The following is a 21,476-nucleotide window of genomic DNA, read 5'->3' on the forward strand; positions in this document are numbered from 1 at the left end:
GCTTCGCCCTTTTTCATTTAATTAGTCTAGAATACTTTTAATGCCATAAGTCGAACAAAAATTTACCAATTCCATAACGATAACTGTTTTCTGTGAAAGTGGACGAAATCGGTTGAAGTCACACCCAGTTTTTATACACAGTCGACCATCTGTCCTTCCGCTCGGCCGTTAACACGATAGCTTGAGCAAAAATCGATATATATATACTAAACTTAATACACGTACTTATCTGAACCCACTCTATCTTGATATAAAAATGGCCGAAATCCGACTATGACCACGCCCAGTTTTTCGATATCGAAAATTACGAAAAATAAAAAAATGCCATAATTGTATACCAAATATTAAAAAAGAGATGAAACATGGTAATTGGATTCATTTATTAACGCAAAATATAACTTTAGAAAAAATTTTGTAAGATGGGTGTGACACCTACCATATTGTAACGACTATTAGCAACACTAAGGGACACTATCATCTCTAAGCCGATACTGAGCAGTGACTCGTATGCACATAACCAAATTAATCATTATGTCCATGCAAGCAGCGGAGAGCAACGCACAACCACATGCATATATCTGAGATATTCCCGAAAGTATGCAATCATTTGTGCAAGTATCACTCACATATACACGCGCAAATGAGAAGCTATAAATGTAGTTATAATTGGTAATTTTATAGCTGATAACTAACTAGTAAATTCTAGAAATAGAGGCGCCTAGAAATATGTCAACGAGGAAACCAAACAGTATAAAAAGCAGCAACAGTTGAGGCACGACAATCAGTTTGATTTAAGCAAGCTATTGGCTGTGAAGTATCAGTGTTATTGTGAAGTACTTTAATAAAGGCCGTTTTGCATTATTGAATATTGGACATTTATTATTGGATTATTATTGGACATTATTTATTCAAAAGTTTAGCGATACGAACTTTAGCAGAAGGTTGCAAATAAGCGGAATTTCTCTAAATTCGTTACAATTTGTGTCAGAAGAGTAATTGTTGAATAAATTCCGAAGACTTCGAGTAAAACTTGGATATGGAAGAGTGGAGTGAATTGAAGATTCAGCAACTGAAGGAGTTGGAGAGCCGTGGATTGAATACAACCGGCAATAAACTCGAACTTCAGGCACGACTACGAGAGGCAATGGAATTAGAGGGAATTAACGCGGAAGAGTATGTCTTTCATCTAGATGGCGAGGAGAGAACAAAAATTGAAGAGAAAAACGAAACATCACAGACAGTACAAAGATTTTACCTTTCCCTTTTTGTTGGATTTGGCTGCTGCGGGTGCGGCGGTGATGGCGATGATGTGGTGGTGATATGGGAGGTTGACGGTATGATGGAGTACGATGGCGGTAGATCCTGTTCAGGTCTGCCGATAGTGAGCACAGCTATCTTTCCGTATGCACAAAGCGCTTACATATATCCGTTGCATAAACTTGGCTGCCTTTTTATATGCACAAGCAACCATTAATCTTTAATTTTAAAATAAAGAAGCACCTGGGTTTTGTTTAAACTTTAGAGAACACTATTTTCCTTTTATATAAAGGGTTTATTATCTTAACTATAAAATTCACAAAATTTGAGTCACACTCGAGAGGGTACAGAATTTCGAATAATAATGAAATGTCAAAACATTGTATATACATATGTGCATATGTTTTGTCAACCAATGGTTGGGGTTGCCAGAGGGGCGAAAAATGCTCAAGCATTCATTTTGCAATTTTATGAGTGATAATCCGAGTTTAACGTGAGTATTACGGTTAAGAATTATACGTATTCTAACTAATTCATAAATATACGTTTAAATTCAAAATATGTTTAAATTTAATAGAACATATGCAATAATACATATTGAAGCGTATAATAATTCAAAATTGTTTATAAATCCAATGTTCTTAAAATAAAAGGGTTGGTTGTTGGCGACCACGACAGTCGCTCAAACATCGTCCCCGTCCTAGGCGCGTTCAGCGGCTAGAGCCTCTTGCAGCTCTTGAAGAGTCCGTAAAGCATCGCGTGTGAGGAGGTCTGACACCTTTCCCTTGAAAGTGGCAGTCTGCAGCCCTTGAGCAGTGTACCGAACGGTGCGTCGGGCGGCAGTGGACGCCGACGGTGGTGCGACGATAGCTGGACGAGACCGAGAGGGAACTGGGCGAGAACGGGGTCGCACGGTGGGCGCAGAGTGTACCTGAGGTGGTACTACTTGGCGACCAGACCGGGGTGCCTGGGTATGACGTGGGATGCTCCCGTCGATGCAGCAGAGAGTGATGTCGTAAGCCGCAAGTTCTGCAGCGATCATGCGAGCTGCATTCATCTGTGGCGTGCGATAGAGCTAAGCAATTTAGACAGAATTTATGCGCCCTCGTGAGAATTCATCGTTGTGGCGGTTTCATTTTCCTAAAGACGCTGCAATTGCGAAGAGCGTGGTTGCGTGTGCATATGCGGCATCGTCGATAGTCGATTTGCAGCGGCGGGCTGCGCGCGACAACTTCTGTCCACAGAGAAGTCCGGGGTGCCGGTTGTGGAGAGCGATCCATGACAATCTGAAATGACAGATATTTTAGGCGAGAGAACTGCTAAATGGAGAGGGTTTCAGATTGCTTGAGTCTTCGAAGTGTCATACTATTGCGACGGGACTGCGGTAGGAGTGGAAGGAAGCTTCAGTGGTAGCTTGGTGGGCTTCCCGTGCGTGCCCTATCTAGATTTCGCTTTGAGGGAGGACACATAACTTTACAAGTGGGCGTTTGAGTTTGCCGGTTCGAGTTCGAACGTCGACGTCTGGCCCGGGATATACTTTTTCAATGCGTCCTAGACGCTACTCTGTCGGGGGGAGTGAGTCGCATTCACCTACTTTGGGTGCAGTTTGTGGATTTTTCCACTTTTGCCGTTTCTGCAGATCCTTTATATAATCTTCTTTCCATATTTTGCTGCATTGGTGATGGATGCTTTTTACCCTTTCCCAAGGGTTCATAAGGGACAAATCTGCATGATCCACTTCCGGGATGGCGCGGTGAAGTGGACGCGGTGAGAGCATTGAAGTCGGAGGGGTCTTGAGATAGAGATGAAATCGGGCGAGAGTTTAAGACGGCCTCTATTCTTACCAAGAGGGTGGTAAATTCTTCAAATGTGAAGGTATGGGTTCCTGCAGTCCTTTAAAAATGGAATTTGAAACTTTTTACTGCGGCCTCCCACATATGGGGAGCACCGGGGGGAATAAACTGCCAAATTATACCCTGAGGGAAGTATTTCTGGATGACTTCTTGGGAGGCAGTTTTCAGGAAGTCGATAAATTCCTTTTCGGTTGCCCTTTTGGCTCCTATAAACGTTTTGCCATTATCGCTCAGCATTTTCGCTGGATATCCGCGACGTCCGACGAAGCGAGCAAGCGCTGCGAGAAAAGCGTTTGTTGTTAGATCGGAGCACAGCTCAAGGTGGACAACTTTTGTAGAGAAACATACAAAAACGGCCACGTAACCTTTTAGTAGGGTGTGAGACCTTAGCATCGAGGCTTTTACGTGAAAAGGCCCCGCAAAGTCAACACCGGTAATAATAAAAGGCGCAGCACAAGTGCACCGTTCCGGGGGCAACGCTGCCATGATTTGCGAGCGCATCTGCTGCTTATGGAGGGTACAGGTCTTACATTGGAGTATGCATTTCTTTATAAGGGGTTTGATCCGCGGGATATAGACTTCCTGCCTTAGGCATTGTTGCAAGAGACGTGCCTCGGCGTGGAGAAATAGATCATGCAGGAATTTAACATAGAGAGTCGCGAATCGCGATTTTTCCGGGATGATGATAGGGTGTCGTTCATTAAACTGCATGGTCGAATGGGCTAATCTCCCATTCACCCGAAGCAGGCCATTTTTATCGAGCGATGGCCTAAGGGCCGAGAGGGGGCTTCGGTTGTCTATCACCTTAGAGTTTTCTAAACACGCCTTTTCATGGGGAAAGAAGCCGGTTTGCCTCAAGGTTATAATCTTACATTTTGCTTTATGGAGATCATCGTAAGAGAGAGTGGAGGACGCGGAATGTGTGCCTCCTGTTCGGTGACTCAGGTTGCGGATGAGTTTTAAGACTTATGCCATTACCCTAAGGGCTCGTGAAAAAGAGGAGAATCGGTCGAGAAAATCCGGTTCATCTTTCGTGGCGAGTAAAGCTTCGACTCGGCGTACCTCCAGTGGGTTGGTGTTTCTTATTATGCGTTTTGGCCAGGCTTCCGGTGGCAAAGTCAGCTACTCAGGGCCATTCCACCATAACGGAGAACTAGCCAAGTCGATGGATTTACATCCTCGAGTGCCCAGGTCCGCTGGGTTGTCGCGCGTGCCGACATGTTTCCATGACGCATTTCCAACTAGGTCCATTATATCAGCGGTGCGGTTAGAGAAAAAGGTCTTCCAATTATGGGAGGGTTTTTCCAGCCATGCTAGAACTCTTTCCAAGTCAGACCACAGTGTTACTTTTGTAATCGAGAGGTTGAGGTTTGACTGGACTACAGCGACGAGACGTGCCAAAAGAAGAGCCGCGCATAGTTCTAGCCTTGGAGGGTTGGAAGTGCGAAGGGGTGCAACTTTACCCTTGGAAACCAAGAGATGAGAGGAGGCGCTGGTATCGTGAGTGGTCCGAACATATATATTGGTGCAGTATGCCTTTTCCGATGCGTCACAGGAAGCTCTACTTGCTGGTTGGGGTTATAGTAGACCCTTCGGGCGATCATAATGTTCGAGATACCGTACACATTTTTCGTGAATTGAGACCACTTTATGAGACGAGGGGGTTTAACTTTCTCCTCCCAGTCGTTTCCGTCTATCCACATCTCTTGGAGGAAAATCTTTGCCTGAATCATTATCGGCGTTAGCCAGACAGAGGAGAGGATGTGACACTTTGTCCTAGCAGACGACAGAGGGATAGAGTCGACTGTATACGAGAAGGTGTCGGTGAGGGCGTTCCATTCAATGCCGAGAGTTTTGGCGGTACTTGTTTTCCCGAACTCTAGGAGATTTGTGTCGAGCAAGTCCTCTTTGTCGACATCTTTCAGAATACTAGGGTGGTTGGCCGTTATTTTTCGTAATGGGAATCCTGCTGAACCGAGCGCTTGGATGACTTGAGAGAAAGACTGCTCAGCCGAGAGAATATCATGGCTAACAGAGAGAATGTCATCTACATAAGTTTCTTTGTTCAAGACAGGTACGGCTTTTGGGGAAAGTATCTTCTACATCTTTGGCCAGTTGGTGAAGATTACGTATGGCGAGGTAGGGGGCACAGTTCACACCAAATGTGACTGTTTTTAGACGATATTCTTTTATGGGGTCGCTCGGAGATGAGCGAAAGACGATCCTCTGATAGCCTCTGTCATCTTCGTGCATTACGATTTGACGATACATTTTTTCTACGTCTCCGTTGAAGACAAACTGGTATGTTCTCCATTTGAGAATAAGGAGTATTAGATCGGGTTGGAGGGTAGGCCCGATATAGAGAACATCATTAAGGGAGTACCCTGATGCTGATTTCTACGAGGCGTTAAATACGACCCTTACCTTCGTGGTTTTTTTCTCGGGCTTTATAACCGCATGATGGGGGAGTTAAAACGAGGCGCATTTGCCTTCGTTGAATTTTTCATGGGAACCCGTTTCTTCCATATGATCGATGTTGTTGTTGTAGCGATAAGGTTGTTCCCCGAAGGCTTTGGGGAGTGTTATCGATGTGATGGTCCTTTCCCGGATACAGATCCGGGACGCTCCGGTACCACAGCACCATTAAGGTGCTAGCCCGACCATCTCGGGAACGATTTATGTGGCCACATTAAACCTTCAGGCCATCCCCTCTCTCCCCACCCCCAAGTTCCATGAGGAGCTTGGGGTCGCCAGAGCCTCGTCTGTTAGTGAAACAGGATTCGCCGCGGATAGGTGAGGTTGACAATTGGGTTTAGAGAAGCTATATATTGCGCTGGCAACCTGAAGGGTTGCGCTACACACCCCTTGAATCTGGCATTTTAGTCCCCTCTTACGACAGGCATACCTACCGCGGGTATATTCTGACCCCCTTACCCGCTGGGGGCATATTCTTCTAATACATTATCATTTAGTTTCTTGAGATTTCGTTTTCTGGGGAGAGTTTTTTCCATCCTTAAAAATTGGTTGAGGGCAGAGGGGCACGAATTGGATAAGGAGATCGCGTCAGGGAAGCTAAGCTTAAAGGGGAGCCTGACCACATAACGTCCATTATCCGCGCGGGTAGTTGTGCTTGTGTAATAATTTTCACAAAACTCATCTTCAGGAGTTTTGTCATTGAAGCCGGGTACTTCTTCCACTTCCCAAAACTTCCTTTGTAGGGAGCTTAGCTCGTTATTTGTTGCCTCTGGTACTTGGATGGAGTAGGAGGTTACTTCCACGTGCGCCCTGCCGCTGATGATCCATCCAAATATCCTGTTTTGGGCTAAAAAGTGGGGTGAGAGCCTTTCAACGCCTTCCTTAATTATTTGGGGGATTATGTCACTACCTAGAAAAAGGTCTTCTTGAGATGGAGAGTGACAATTTGAATCCGCGAGGTTAAGGTGCGCCCATTTCGCTTGGAGTTCGTTTTTCAGTTGGAAGTTTGGAAGCATTGTCGTCAGCCGAGGTAATACTATCGCTTCCGCATTGATTTTTTTTTGCATGTCGGCGGCAACCAGGGTCAGGCAACACAGTTTATTTGAGGTTTGCACTACTTTCCCTCCCATGCCAGAGATTTCAAACTTGGAGGGTTTGTAAGGGAGTCTGATCCTGTCTTAGGCTCTTGTGGAAATGAAGAATCTTTCAGATCCCTGATCTACGAGAGCTCTAAGCTTGAATATCTCCCCTCTATGTTCTACCGGGACGATAGCCGTGGGCAAAATTACTTTACAATCAGTTTCTGCACAGAACGATTGTACCTGGCTTTTCTGAGAGCAGGAAAGTCCTTTCTCCATAAGATCGGCTTGATCCGGGGTTTTATCGGATGAGTTAATTGGGTTTGTCGTTGTGGTTTGGGAGGTTGTCCTTTGCGATCGGGAGGGTTGTCTCTTCGGCGAAGGTGAAGTGTCTTCATGAAGCACTGAGTTGTGCCGATCTCGACATTGATTGCAGGTTTGAGTGCTAGGACAATCTTTTAACATGTGTGACTGGGAGAGACAATTGAAACACATATTATTTTCTACAAAATTCCTGCGGTCAGTGGTAGACAATTTCTTAAATTTGAAACAATTTATTAAGGGAAGAGAGGAGGTTTTGCACATTGAGCATTTGTACATCGTTCGATGCTCTGTTGCGTGAGACTGAGTCTGAGCTGTCGATCTAGTTTGGAACGAATGTGACGGTTGAGGTTTAAATGGCGGCCTAGTTTGGGCGTGAATTTACTTTTACTTGGGCGCCATTGATCAACTTTTTCTACCACTTCGTATCGCGTTGTGAGGAACTGGTCCATTCGGGCCAGTTGGGAAGTTCTTTCCTGGAGGTTAGAGACTGTTCCCACAGGGTTACCGTGTTTTCAGGGAGTTTAGAGGTAACGTGGTATATAAGAATTGGGTCCCAGTTATTTGTGGAGACTTGTTACGTGGCGAAAATTTGAAGGCAATTATTTACCGACGATTGCAACTTTTGAATGTCTTCACTGTTTTCTGTGGTGATCGTTTTTAAATTCATCAGGGCCCGTATTTGATTATCTAAGAGAACTCGTTTGTTCTCGTATCGGGGCTTTAGGGCTTCCCACGCTAAGGCAAAGTTGTCATCAGTCAAGGGAAATTGGTTGACTATTTCAGCTGCCTTTCCTTGGGTTTTGTATCTGAGGTGATACAATTTTTGCGCTTGGGAGAGTTTGAGGTGGTTAATGTAAACAGCTGTGAACATGTCACGAAACGAAGGCCATTTTTCATAACCAACCACCATAAAATATTTCGGTATCGCAGGGAGGGATTTTTAGCGAAATACCGGAGTTGTCGGATGGGCCTGGTGTGACGATAGGGGGCGCGGGTGCATTTGCTTGTTTAAGCAACTGAAGCTGGTCTTCGATCTGGGCGTTTGTGTCTTCATACGCTATGAGACAGGACCTGTATTTGCTATTAGCAGATGTTGAAAAATCTTCGGGCAGGTCCTGGTCTGAGGTTTCGACAATTTTATCGAAAGCGTGTTGGACTCTATTCCAGAATTTTTCGATGTTCGAATTTTTTATATTGAGGGAAGACTCAGTGTTGTCTTGGAGGGACATCGACCTAAACCGAGCACAATAATCCATGAAATTTTCCGATTCGGATATAAATTTTTGGGGGGCAGACGAGAATTTAAATCTTTTAACCGTTTTACTTTGTCTGGTTTCCTCGTTACTCATTTTTGAGCTTAGTTTTATGACGCTTAGAGTTGAGAATTAATAAAATTTAACTTAGAGAGAAAAACTTTTATATTTTTTTTTGAAGAGAGAATATTTGCTTTTAACAATGTGAGGGAGTTACGTTTAAATATTCTAATACTAGCAAATGAGAGGATAATTTTCAAAATCAAAAAAAAATTGTTGAGTTAAATTTTATTTGTGGGAGTGACCGATCGAGTTTGACCACTGTGCCGCGTTTGCACTGTATTTAATGCGTATATATGGGGGAGAATTAAATATACGTGGGAAAAATACAATATGTGTATATGTAAATATAATGAGTAATTATTTAATTTCACTATCGATATTTTTTACAAGAGAGAAACAGAGAGAAACTATATTTTTTAAACGCAAGTGTACGCAGCGAACCACTCTTGTACCACTGTATGAGATTTTAATTTACCGCTTATGTTGTATTCTTTCTTTTATATATTCGTATATATGTGTATACGCAAGTAAAGAAACCGAGAAAATTTGCTTGCGTTTTTTATTAATTCAATTGAGGCTAAATAAGAAAACTGTGAGGGCTATGCTATGATAATCAGCAAGGGAAGACACTGTATCGATTTAAAAGAGATTAAATATTTTTAGAGCGGTATACACATGTAATGATGAAAAAAATATTTGAGATGTAAAATCGATATAAGTGCCCACTGTATCTAGCTTAGTTTTTCTTATTATATATTTAATTGAGGACAAGAGATATTTTAGTTCAACTTGAGAAAATTTTAAAATATGTTGAGTTTTGTCGCAATAAAATTTGAGGGGTAGTTTTATCAAGCTCGAAGGACCACTCGAAGGACCACTGTTTGGGGGGGATGGCAATACAAAATTTTACCTTTCCCTTTTTGTTGGATTTGGCTGCTGCGGATGCGGCGGTGATGGCGATGATGTGGTGGTGATATGGTGAGGGTGATGGTATGATGGAGTACGACGGCGGTAGATCCTGTTCAGGTCTGCCGGATAGTGAAAACAGCTATCTTTCCGTATGCACAAAGCGCTTACATATATCTTTTGCACAAACTTGGCTGCTTTTTATATGCACAAACAACCAAGAATCTTTAATTTTAAAATAAACAAGTAAGGAAGGCTAAGTTCGGGTGTAACCGAACATTACTCAGTTGAAAGCTATGGAGACAAAATAAGGGAAAATCACCATGTAGGAAAATGAACCTAGGGTAACCCTGGAATGCGTTTGTACAATATGGGTATCAAATGAAAGGTGTTAATGAGTATTTTAAAAGGGAGTAGGCCTTAGTTCTATAGGTGGACGCCTTTTCGAGATATCGCCATAGAGGTGGACCAGGGGTGACTCTATAATGTGTTTGTACGATATGGGTATCAAATTAAAGGTATTAATGAGAGTTTTAAAACGGATTGGTGGTAGTTGTATATGTGAGGGCGTTCTCGAGATATCGACCAAAATGTGGACCAGGGTTACCCAGAACATCATCTTTCGGGTACCGCTAATTAATTTATATACGTAATACCACGGACAGTATTCCTGCCAAAATTCCAAGGGCTTTTGCTTTCGCTCTGCAGAACTTTTTCATTTGCTTCTACTTAATATGGTAGGTGTCACACCCATTTTACAAAGTTTTTTTCTATAGTTATATTTTCCGTCAATAAACTAATCCAATTACCACGTTTCATCCCGTTTTTCGTATTTGGTATAGAATTATGGAATTTTTTTCATTTTTCGTAATTTTCAATATCGAAAAAGTGGGCGTGGTCATAGTCGGATTTCGGCCATTTTTTATACCAATACAAAGTGAGTTCAGATAAGTACGTGAACTGAGTTTAGTAAAGATATATCGATTTTTGCTCAATTTGGCGTGTTAACGGCCGACCGGAAGGACAGAAGATCAACTGTGTATAAAAACTGGGCGTGGCTTCAACCGATTTCGCCCTTTTTCACAGAAAATAGTTATCGTCCTAGAATCTAAGCACCTACCAAATGTCACAAGGATTGGTACATTTTTTTCGACTTATGGCATTAAAAGTATCCTAGACAAATTAAATGAAAAAGGGCGGAGCAACGCCCATTTTGAAATTTTCTTTTATTTTTGTTTTTTGTTGCACCATATCATTACTGGAGTTGAATGTTGACATAATTTACTTATATACTGTAAAGATGTTAAAATTTTTGTTAAAATTGACTTAAACAAATTTTTTTTAAAAGTGGGCGTGGTCGGTCTCCGATTTTGCTAGTTTTCATTAAACATATCTACATATATACAGTAATAGGAGTAACGTTCCTGCCAAATTTCATCATGATATCTTCAACGACTGCCAGCTAACAAAACATTTAAACTACCTTCTTTTAAAGTGGGCGGTGCTACGTCCATTGTCTAAAATTTTACTAATTTTCTATTCTGCGTCATAAGTTCAACTCACCTACCAAGTTTCATCGCTTTATCCGTCTTTGGTAATGAATTATCGCACTTTTTGGGTTTTTCGAAATTTTCGATATCGAAAAAGTGGGCGTGCTTATGGTCCGATTTCGTTCATTTTAAAAGGCAATCTGAGATGAGGGCCCAGGAACCCTCATACCAAATTTCATCAAGATACCTCAAAATTTACTCAAGTTATCGTGTTAACGTACGGACGGACGGACATGGCTCAATCAAATTTTTTTTCGATACTGATGATTTTGATATATGGAAGTCTATATCTATCTTCATTCCTTTATACCTGTAAAACCAACCGTTATCTAATCAAAGTTAGTATACTCTGTGGGCTCTGCTTAACTGAGTATAAAAATCACCTGGGTTTTGTATAAACTTTAGAGAAGACTATTTTCCTTTTATATAAAGGGTTTATGATCTTAACTATAAATTCACAAAATTTGAGTCACACTCGAGAGGGTAAAGAATTTCGAATAATAATGTAATGTCAAAACATTGTATATACATATGTGCATATGTTTCGTCAACCAATGGTTGGGGTTGCCAGAGGGGCGAAATATGTTCAAGCATTAATTTTACTATTTTATGAGTGATAATCCGAGTTTAACGTGAGTATTACGGTTAAGAATTATACGTATTCTAACTAATTCATAAATATACGTTTTAAAATATGTTTAAATTCAATAGAACATATGCAATAATATATATTGAAGCGTATAATAATTCAAAATTGTTTATAAATCCAATGTTCTTAAAATAAAAGGGTTGGTTGTTGGCGACCACGACAGTCGCTCAAACAGTTATAAAGCATTGATCGGCGCTCTAGAGAGACGATACGGAACCGAGCATAGGAAACAGATATACCAAATGAGTTACTGAAATGCTTCCAGAGGCCTGGTGAAACATTGCAAAAGTTTGCGTCGGATTTTGAAAGGCTGGCACATTTAGCGAATGCGGACGCACCCGTGGAATACACTGAAAGGGTAAAGATTCAGAGCTTTATAAATGGCATGCGGAACGTCGAAACAAAGCGAGCTACATACGCAAACCCAAAGCCAACATTGACAGAAACGGTATCACATGCCCTGATTCAGGAAACAGCGTCGCTTCTGTGTAAGCCAGTTTTCAAAGCACGCCGTGGGGAAGTAGAATGGCCAGAGTGGGTAGACGCAATTTCAGAAGCTTTAAAAGGAACGCAACAGAAGAATAATGGTGCAATCAAATGTTTCAAGTGCGGTAACCCAGGTCACATTGCTCGCCATTGCGGCACCGGTCCTGGTTGTTCCAACTTGGGTGGCCGTAAACGCAAATCTGGAGGAGATGAACAAGAGCGTGCCAGGTGTAGATCGAGAGCTAGCTCCAGCTGTTGGATGTCCTGTGATATCTATCTCGCAAATTGGAAGCAAATCGAGCAGTCTTGCAGTCAAAGGAAACTCGATGGCAAGGAGTGTGTACTGACTGTAGATACGGGCGCATCTCATTCCTTAATCCAATCTGATTTGGTCAATAGGAGAGTAAAGCCATTACCTGGAGCAAAGTTGCGTACGGTCACTGGTGATTATAACCAAGTACAGGGAGAAGTGATCTGTGAAGTCCTAATTGGGAATGTCATAGTTCTACACAAATTCGTTGTGGTGGAGATCGTTGATGAAGTCATATTTGGAGTGGACTTCTTAGTTGACCATGACATCAGGATCGATATGCGGAGAAAGATTATGCGCTATGAGAACCAGGATGTGCCACTTAACTTCAGTTTGGAAAAAGGGTTCAGCAGTAATCAAGTACTGGTGGAGAAGATTCGACAATGACTACGAAAGTCAAAGGTAAAGGTTGATGGAACGAATGGGGAGTGCCCCTAAATCCCCAAACGCAGAATCCCCAGCTAAAAAAAATCCCAAATACATAATCCCCAAATTTAAAATCCCATAACCAAAATCACCAACACAAAATCCCCAAACCTTTTTTGAGGAAATATCAAAAAACCTCGAACACAAAATCACAAAAATTTTAATTAAATCATAAATTAAAGTTCTGACGCATATAAACATAATTACGCATTTATATATATGTAGTATGATAAAATATATAAGCATAAAGTAAAACAAGTAAGGAGAGCTAAGTTCGGGTGTAACCGAACATTACATACTCAGTTGAGAGCTGTGGAGACAAAGTAAGGGAAAATCACCATGTTGTAAAAGGAACCTAGGGTAACCCTGGAATGTGTTTGTATGACATGTGTATCAAATGGAAGGTATTAAAGAGTATTTTAAGAGGAAGTGGGCCATAGTTCTATAGATGGACGCCATTTAGGGATATCGCCATAAAGGTGGACCAGGGGTGACTCTAGAATTTATTTTGTAAGATATGGGTATCAAATGGAAGGTATTAAAGAGTATTTTAAGAGGAAGTGAGCCATAGTTCTATATATGGACGCCATTTAGGGATATCGCCGTAAAGGTGGGCCAGGGGTGGCTCTAGAATTTGTTTGTACGATATGAGTATCAAATGAAAGATGTTAATGAGTATTTTAAGAGGGCGTTGGCCTTAGTTCTATATGTGGACGCCTTTTCGAGATATCGCCATAAAGGTGGACCAGGGGTGACTCTAGAGTTTGTTTGTACTATATGGGTATCAAATGAAAAGTGTTAATGAGTATTTTAAAAGGGAGTGGGCCTTAGTTCTATAGGTGGACGCCTTTTCGGAATATCGTTATAAAAGTGGACCAGGGTTGACTCTAGAATGCGTTTGTACAATATGGGTATCAACCAAAAGGTGTTAGTAAGTGTTTTAAAAGGGCGTGGGCCTTAAACGTGGACCAGGGGTGACTCTAGAATTTGTTTGTAAGATTGGGTATCAAATGAAAGGTGTTAATGAGTATTTTAAAAGGGCATGGGCCTTAGTTCTATAGGTGGACGCCTTTTCGAGATATCGCCATAAAGGTGGACCAGGGGGACTCTAGAATTTGTTTGTACGATAAGGGTATCAAATGAAAGGTGTTAATGAGTATTTTAAAAGGGCATGGGCCTTAGTTCTATAGGTGGACGCCTTTTCGAGATATCGCCATAAAGGTGGACCAGGGTGACTCTAGAATTTGTTTGTACGATAAGGGTATCAAATGAAAGTTGTTAATGAGTATTTTAAAAAGGAGTGGGCCCTAGTTCTATATGTGGACGCCTTTTCGAGATATCGCCATAAACGTGGACCAGGGGTGACTCTAGAATGTGTTTTTACGATATGGGTATCAAATTAAATGTATTAATGAGGGTTTTAAAAGGGAGTGTCCCTTAGTTGTATATGTGAAGGCGTTTTCGAGATATCGACCAAAATGTGGGCCAGGGTGATCCAGAACATCATCTGTCGGGTACCGCTAATTTATTTATATATGTAATACCACGAACAGTATTCCTTCCAAGATTCCAAGGCTTTTGATTTCGCCCTGCAAAACTTTTTCATTTTCTTCTACTTAATATGGTAGGTGTCACACCCATTTTACCAAGTTTTTTTCTAAAGTTATATTTTGCGTCAATAGGCCAATACAATTACCATGTTTCATTCCTTTTTTCGTATTTGGTATATAATTATGACATTTTTTTCATTTTTCGTAATTTTCGATATCGAAAAAGTGGGCGTGGTCATAGTCGGACTTCGGCCCTTTTTGACACCAATACAAAGTGAGTTCAGATAAGTACGTGAACTGAGTTTAGTAAAGATATATCGATTTTTGCTCAAGTTATCATGTTAACGGCCGAGCGGAAGGACAGACGGTCGACTGTGTACAAAAACTGGGCGCGGCTTCAACCGATTTCGCACTTTTTAACAGAACACAGTTATCGTCCTAGAATCTACGCCTCTACCAAATTTCACAAGGATTGGTAAATTTTTGTTCGACTTATGGCATTAAAAGTATCCTAGACGAATTAAATGAAAAAGGGCGGAGCCACGACCATTTTGAAATTTTCTTTTATTTTTGTATTTTGTTGCAACATATCATTACTGGAGTTGAATGTTGACATAATTTACTTATATACTGTAAAGATATTAACTTTTCTTTTAAAATTTGAATTAAAAAAAAAAAATTTTTTTAAAGTGGGCGTGGTCGTTTTCCGATTTTGCTAATTTTTATTAAGCAGACATGCAGTAATAAGGGTAACGTTCCTGCCAAATTTCATCATGATATCTTCAACGAATGTCAAATTACAGCTTGCAAAACTTCTAAATTACTTTCTTTTAAAAGTGGGCGGTGCCACGCCAATTGTCCAAAATTTTACTAGTTCTCTATTTTGCGTCATAAGCTCAACTCACCTACCAAGCTTCATCGCTTAATCCGTATTTGGTAATGAATTATCGCACTTTTTCAATTTTTCGAAATTTTCGATATCGAAAAAGTGGGCGTGGTTATAGTCCGATATCGTTCATTTTAAATAGCGATCTGAGATGAGTACCCAGGAACCTACATACCAAATTTCATCAAGATACCTCAAAATTTACTCAAGTTATCGTGTTAACTGACAGACGGACGGACGGACGGACATGGCTCAATCGAATTTTTTTTCGATACTGATGATTTTGATATATGGAAGTCTATATCTATCTCGATTCCTTTATACCTGTACAACCAACCCTTATCCAATCAAAGTTAATATACTCTGTGAGCTCTGCTCAACTGAGTATAAAAAATTATGGGGAATAACCTAACGGTACACGTTCTATTTGCATTGTGTTTTCATATCTTCTTTCTGCTCTAACCATGTCAATGTTATATTGCGAATTTGACAACAACTTTTTGTGTACATACGTGGCACAGAGGCTTAGGTCTTCCACTACCGTGCTAAAGTCGTCGGTTCAGTTCCAGATCACGGATTTAAATTCTATTTCCTATTTATTTGATTTTGGTTTATAAATTTATTATTAAAAATACTGTGAAAAAATATTAAAAAATTTAAATTAAAAACCTAGATCTGGTAGTGAATAGAAAGAAACTACGAAAGCAAACTGCAAAAGCTTTCAAAATAATTGAAAAAAGGAAAATTCAAAACGTTACAGATCGCCATCGCCTAAATATCTTCTTAAAGAAAAAATTCCTTTAAAGTATAAGTTTTGTTTGTCAAATGAATTTCTATCGCCTTATTAATTGCAAAATGTATCGAATTAGTTACTTCTTGGCGATAGACGATAAAATTATCAAAAAACTTCTGGCAGGGTTTTGTAAAGTAATTTATACAAAACAAGTAAGGAAGGCTAAGTTCGGGTGTAACCGAACATTACATACTCAGTTGAGAGCTATGGAGACAAAATAAGGGAAAATCTCCATGTAGGAAAATGAACCTCGGGTAACCCTGGAATGTGTTTGTATGACATGCGTATCAAATGGCAGGTATTAAAGAGTATTTTAAGAGGGAGTGGGTCATAGTTCTATAGGTGGACACCTTTTCGAGATATCGCCATAAAGGTGGACCAGGGGTGACTCTAGAATGCGTTTGTACAATAAGGGTATCAAACGAAAGGTGTTAATGAGTGTTTTAAAAGGGAGTGGGCCTTAGTTCTATGGGTTTGACGCCTTTTCGAGATGTTGCCATAAAGGTGGACCAAGGGTGACTCTAGAATTTGTTTGTACGATATGGGTATCAAATGAAAGGTGTTAATGAGTATTTTAAAAGGGAGTAGGCTTTAGTTCTATAGGTGGACGCCTTTTCGGGATATCGTTATAAAGGTGGACCAGGGGTGACTCTAGAATTAGTTTGTACGATATGGGTACCAAATAAAAGGTGTTAATGAGTATTTTAAAAGGGAGTGGGCCTTAGTTCTATGGGTGGACGCCTTTTCGAGATATTGCCATAAAGGTGGACCAGGGGTGACGCTAGAATTAATTTGTACGATATGGGTATCAAATGAAAGGTGTTAATGAGTATTTTAAAAGTGGGTTGGCCTTAGTTCTATGGGTGGACGCCTTTTCGAGATATCGCCATAAAGGTGGAACAGGGATGACTCTAGAATGCGTTTGTACAATATGGGTATCAAACGAAAGGTGTTAATGAGTATTTTAAAAGGGAGTGGGCCTTAGTTCTATAGGTGGACGCCTTTTCGAGATATCGCCATAAAGGTGGACCAGGGGTGACTCTAGAATTAATTTGTACGATATGAATATCAAATGAAAGGCGTTAATGAGTATTTTAAAAGTGGGTTGGCCTTAGTTCTATGGGTGGACGCCTTTTCGAGATATCGCCATAAAGGTGGACCAGGGATGACTCTAGAATGCGTTTGTGCAATATGGGTATCAAACGAAAGGTGTTAATGAGTATTTTAAAAGGGAGTGGGCCTTAGTTCTATAGGTGGACGCCTTTTCGAGATATCGCCATAAAGGTGGACCAGGGGTGACTCTAGAATTAATTTGTACGATATGAATATCAAATGAAAGGCGTTAATGAGTATTTTAAAAGTGGGTTGGCCTTAGTTCTATGGGTGGACGCCTTTTCGAGATATCGCCATAAAGGTGGACCAGGGATGACTCTAGAATGCGTTTGTGCAATATGGGTATCAAACGAAAGGTGTTAATGAGTATTTTAAAAGGGAGTGGGCCTTAGTTCTATAGGTGGACGCCTTTTCGAGATATCGCCATAAAGGTGGACCAGGGGTGACTCTAGAATTAATTTGTACGATATGGGTATCAAACGAAAGGTGTTAATGAGTATTTTAAAAGGGAGTGGGCCTTAGTTCTATAGGTGGACGCCTTTTCGCGATATCGTTATAAAGGTGGACCAGGGTTGACTCTAGAATGCGTTTATACATTATGGGTATCAAACGAAAGGTGATAATGAGCATTTTAAAAGGGCCTTAGTACTATAGGTGGACGCTTTTTCGATATATTGCCATAAAGGTGGACCAGGGGTGACTCTATAATGTGTTTGTACAATATGGGTGTCAAATTAAAGGTATTAATAAGAATTTTAAAAGGGAGTGGTGGTAGTTGTATATGTGAAGGCGTTTTCGAGATATCGACCAAAATGTGGACCAGGGTGACCCAGAACATCATCTGTCGGGTACCGCTAATTTATTTATATATGTAATACCACGAACAGTAATCCCGCCATGATTCCAAGGGCTTTTGATTTCGCCCTGCAGAACTTTTTCATTTTCTTTTACTTAATATGGTAGGTGACACACCTATTTTACAAAGTTTTTTTCTAAAGTTATATTTTGCGTCAATAAACCAATCCAATTACCATGTTTCAACCCTTTTTTCGTATTTGGTATAAAATTATGGCACTTTTTTCATTTTTCGTAATTTTCGATATCGAAAAAATGGGCGTGGTCATAGTCAGATTTCGGCAATTTTTTATACCAAAAGAAAGTGAGTTCAGGTAATTATGTGAACAGAGTTTAGTAAAGATATATCGCTTTTTGCTCAAGTTATCGTGTTAATGGCCGAGCGGAAGTACAGACGGTCGACTGTGTATAAAAACTGGGCATTTCGCCCTTTTTCACAGAAAACAGTTATCGTCCTAGAATCTAAGCCGCTACCAAATTTCACAAGGATTGGTAAATTTTTGTTCGACTTATGGCATTAAATGTATCCTAGACAAATCAAATGAAAATGGGCGGAGCCACGCCCATTTTGAAATTTTCTTTTATTTTTGTATTTTTTTGCACCATATCATTACTGGAGTTGAATGTTGACATAATTTACTTATATACTGTAAAGATATTAAATTTTTTGTAAAAATTTCACTTAAAAAAAAAATTTTTTTTTAAAGTAGGCGTGGTCGTTCTCCGATTTTGCTATTTTTTTTTAAGCATACATATAGTAATAGGAGTAACGTTCCTGCCAAATTTCATTATGATATCTTCAACGACTGTCAATATACAGCTTGCAAAACTTCTAAATTACGTTCTTTTTAAAGTGGGCGGTGCCACGCCCGTTGTCCAAAATTTTACTTGTTTTCTATTCTGCGTCATAAGTTCAACGAACCTACCAAGTTTCATAGCTCTATCCCTCTTTGGTAATGAATTATCGCAATTTTTCGCTTTTTCGAAATTTTCGATATCGAAAAAGTGGGCGTTGTTATAGTCCGATATCGTTCATTTTAAATAGCGATCTGAGATGAGCGCCCAGGAATCTACATGCCAAATTTCGTCAAGATATCTCAAAATTTACTCAAGTTATCGTATTAAGGGACAGACGAACGGACGGACGGACGGACATGGCTTAAAATTCGATTGAGCCATGTCCGTCCGTCCGTCCGTCTGTCCGTTAACACGATAACTTGAGTAAATTTTGAGGTATCTTGATGAAATTTGGTATGTAGGTTCCTGGGTACTCATCTCAGATCGCTATTTAAAATGAACGATATCGGACAATAACTACGCCCACTTTTTCGATATCGAAAATTTCGAAAAATTGAAAAAGTGCGATAATTCATTACCAAATACGGATTAAGCGATGAAGCTTGGTAGGTGAGTTGAACTTATGACGCAAAATAGAGAACTAGTAAAATTTTGGACAATTGGCGTGGCACCGCCCACTTTTAAAAGAAAGTAATTTAGAAGTTTTGCAAGCTGTAATCAAGATATCATGATGAAATTTGGCAGGAACGTTACCCTTATTACTGCATGTCTGCTTAATAAAAATTAGCAAAATCGGAAAACGACCACGCCCACTTAAAAAAAAAAATTTTTTTTTTAATTCAAATTTTAAAAGAAAAGTTAATATCTTTACAGTATATAAGTAAATTATGTCAACATTCAACTCCAGTAATGATATGTTGCAACAAAATACAAAAATAAAAGAAAATTTCAAAATGGGCGTGGCTCCGCCCTTTTTCATTTAATTCGTCTAGGATACTTTTAATGCCATAAGTCGAACAAAAATTTACCAATCCTTGTGAAATTTGGTAGAGGCGTAGATTCTAGGACGAAAACTGTGTTCTGTGAAAAAGTGCGAAATCGGTTGAAGCCGCGCCCAGTTTTTGTACACAGTCGACCGTCTGTCCTTCCGCTCGACCGTTAACATGATAACTTGAGCAAAAATCGATATATCTTTACTAAACTCAGTTCACGTACTTATCTGAACTCACTTTGTATTGGTGTCAAAAAGGGCCGAAGTCCGACTATGACCACGCCCACTTTTTCGATATCGAAAATTACGAAAAATGAAAAAAATGTCATAATTATATACCAAATACGAATAAAGGAATGAAACATGGTAATTGTATTGGCCTATTGACGCAAAATATAACTTTAGAAAAAAACTTGGTAAAATGGGTGTGACACCTACCATATTAAGTAGAAGAAAATGAAAAAGTTTTGCAGGGCGAAATCAAAATGTACAAATGTATTTATAATTTGTAAACACAAAAAATGTTTCGGTGTTTATTTGCAATGAAATGAATTTTGATTTTTTTTGTTATGTAAATACTAAATTAGTTGTATTTATAAGTTATTGCGTTGCACTGTATTTTCTTTAATGTACCCATTAAATATTTGTGAAATTATCAATATTGAAGTGTTAATTTGGAAATAGAATAAACGTAACTATCCTCTTTCTGTGTGAAAAACATTCAAATTAGGTTTAAAATCGCCGCGATTCTAAACCTAATTTTAATGTTTTTCACACAGAAAATGGGGATTTCGTGTTGGGGATTTTGATTATGGGATTTTGATTTTGGGGTTTTGGTTGGGGGTTTTGATTTGGGGATTTAAATTTTGGGATAAAGGGGGTAACCCAACGAATGGGCCAACAAATCAAAATCGAAGGTACCTGCGAGAAAAACACTGGCATTGACAAAACCTATTGTACGCACTAAAAGGACTGAAAGAATTTTCCAGATAGAATTCAAGGGTGTTTTCAAGCCAGCGCGCACTACTGTTGTGAAACGTCAAGACGATACTGATGATGCAAAGTCAATCCGTCAAGATCAAGCTCTGCGAAGTAGTTCTTCATTGGCCAATGATCAGAGTGTGAGGGAACGACCCAGGGTAATGAGTAGTAAGATGAAACACAGGTACGACAAGAACTTTAATTCGGAAGGTTTATTGGAGGGAGATTTGGTACTGCTATACAACCGTCACCGGCGGAAAGGTGTTCCATCCAAATATCGGTGCAGTTGGGAAGGCCCATACAGAGTTGTGAAGAGGATCAGTGATGTCATCTACCGCATACAAACAATTGGGAAACCACGAAATAGACGGGTGGTTCATTTGGAGAGGCTAGCAGCGTTTATATCGAGAGATTTGTTTGATCGGGTCGATCAGACTTAGTTGGAGGGCAGCGTGATGAATGTTAGCAACACTAAGGGACACTATCATCTCTAAGCCGATACTGAGCAGTGACTCGTATGTACATAACCAAATTAGTCATTATGTCCATACAAGCAGCGGAGAGCAACGCACAACCATATGCATATATCTGAGATACTCCCGACAGTATGCAATCATTTGTGCAAGTATATCTCACATATATACGCGCATATGAGTAGCTATAAACGTAGTTATAGTTGGTAACTTTATAGCTGATAACTAACTAGTTAATTCTGTTGCAGCTATTAGGTGGGGCGAAACATTGCTACAACAACAACAAAAACTAGTTAATCCTAGAAATAGGAGCGCCTAGAAATATGTCAACGAGGAAACCAAACAGTATAAAAAGCAATAACAGTTGAGGCGCGACAACCAGTTTGTTTTAAGCAAGCTATTGGT

General features: G+C 40.0%; 1 protein-coding gene across 2 annotated transcripts in view; it reads right to left on the reverse strand.

The window, feature by feature from the left end:
* Window positions 1–21,476, reverse strand: part of vir-1 (virus-induced RNA 1) — a 405,722-nt gene that overhangs the window by 207,553 nt on the left and 176,693 nt on the right. The window lies entirely within an intron of this gene.

This window comes from Eurosta solidaginis, chromosome 2 (genome assembly GCF_040869045.1).
Source record: "Eurosta solidaginis isolate ZX-2024a chromosome 2, ASM4086904v1, whole genome shotgun sequence".
NCBI classification, from domain to species: Eukaryota; Metazoa; Arthropoda; class Insecta; order Diptera; family Tephritidae; genus Eurosta; species Eurosta solidaginis.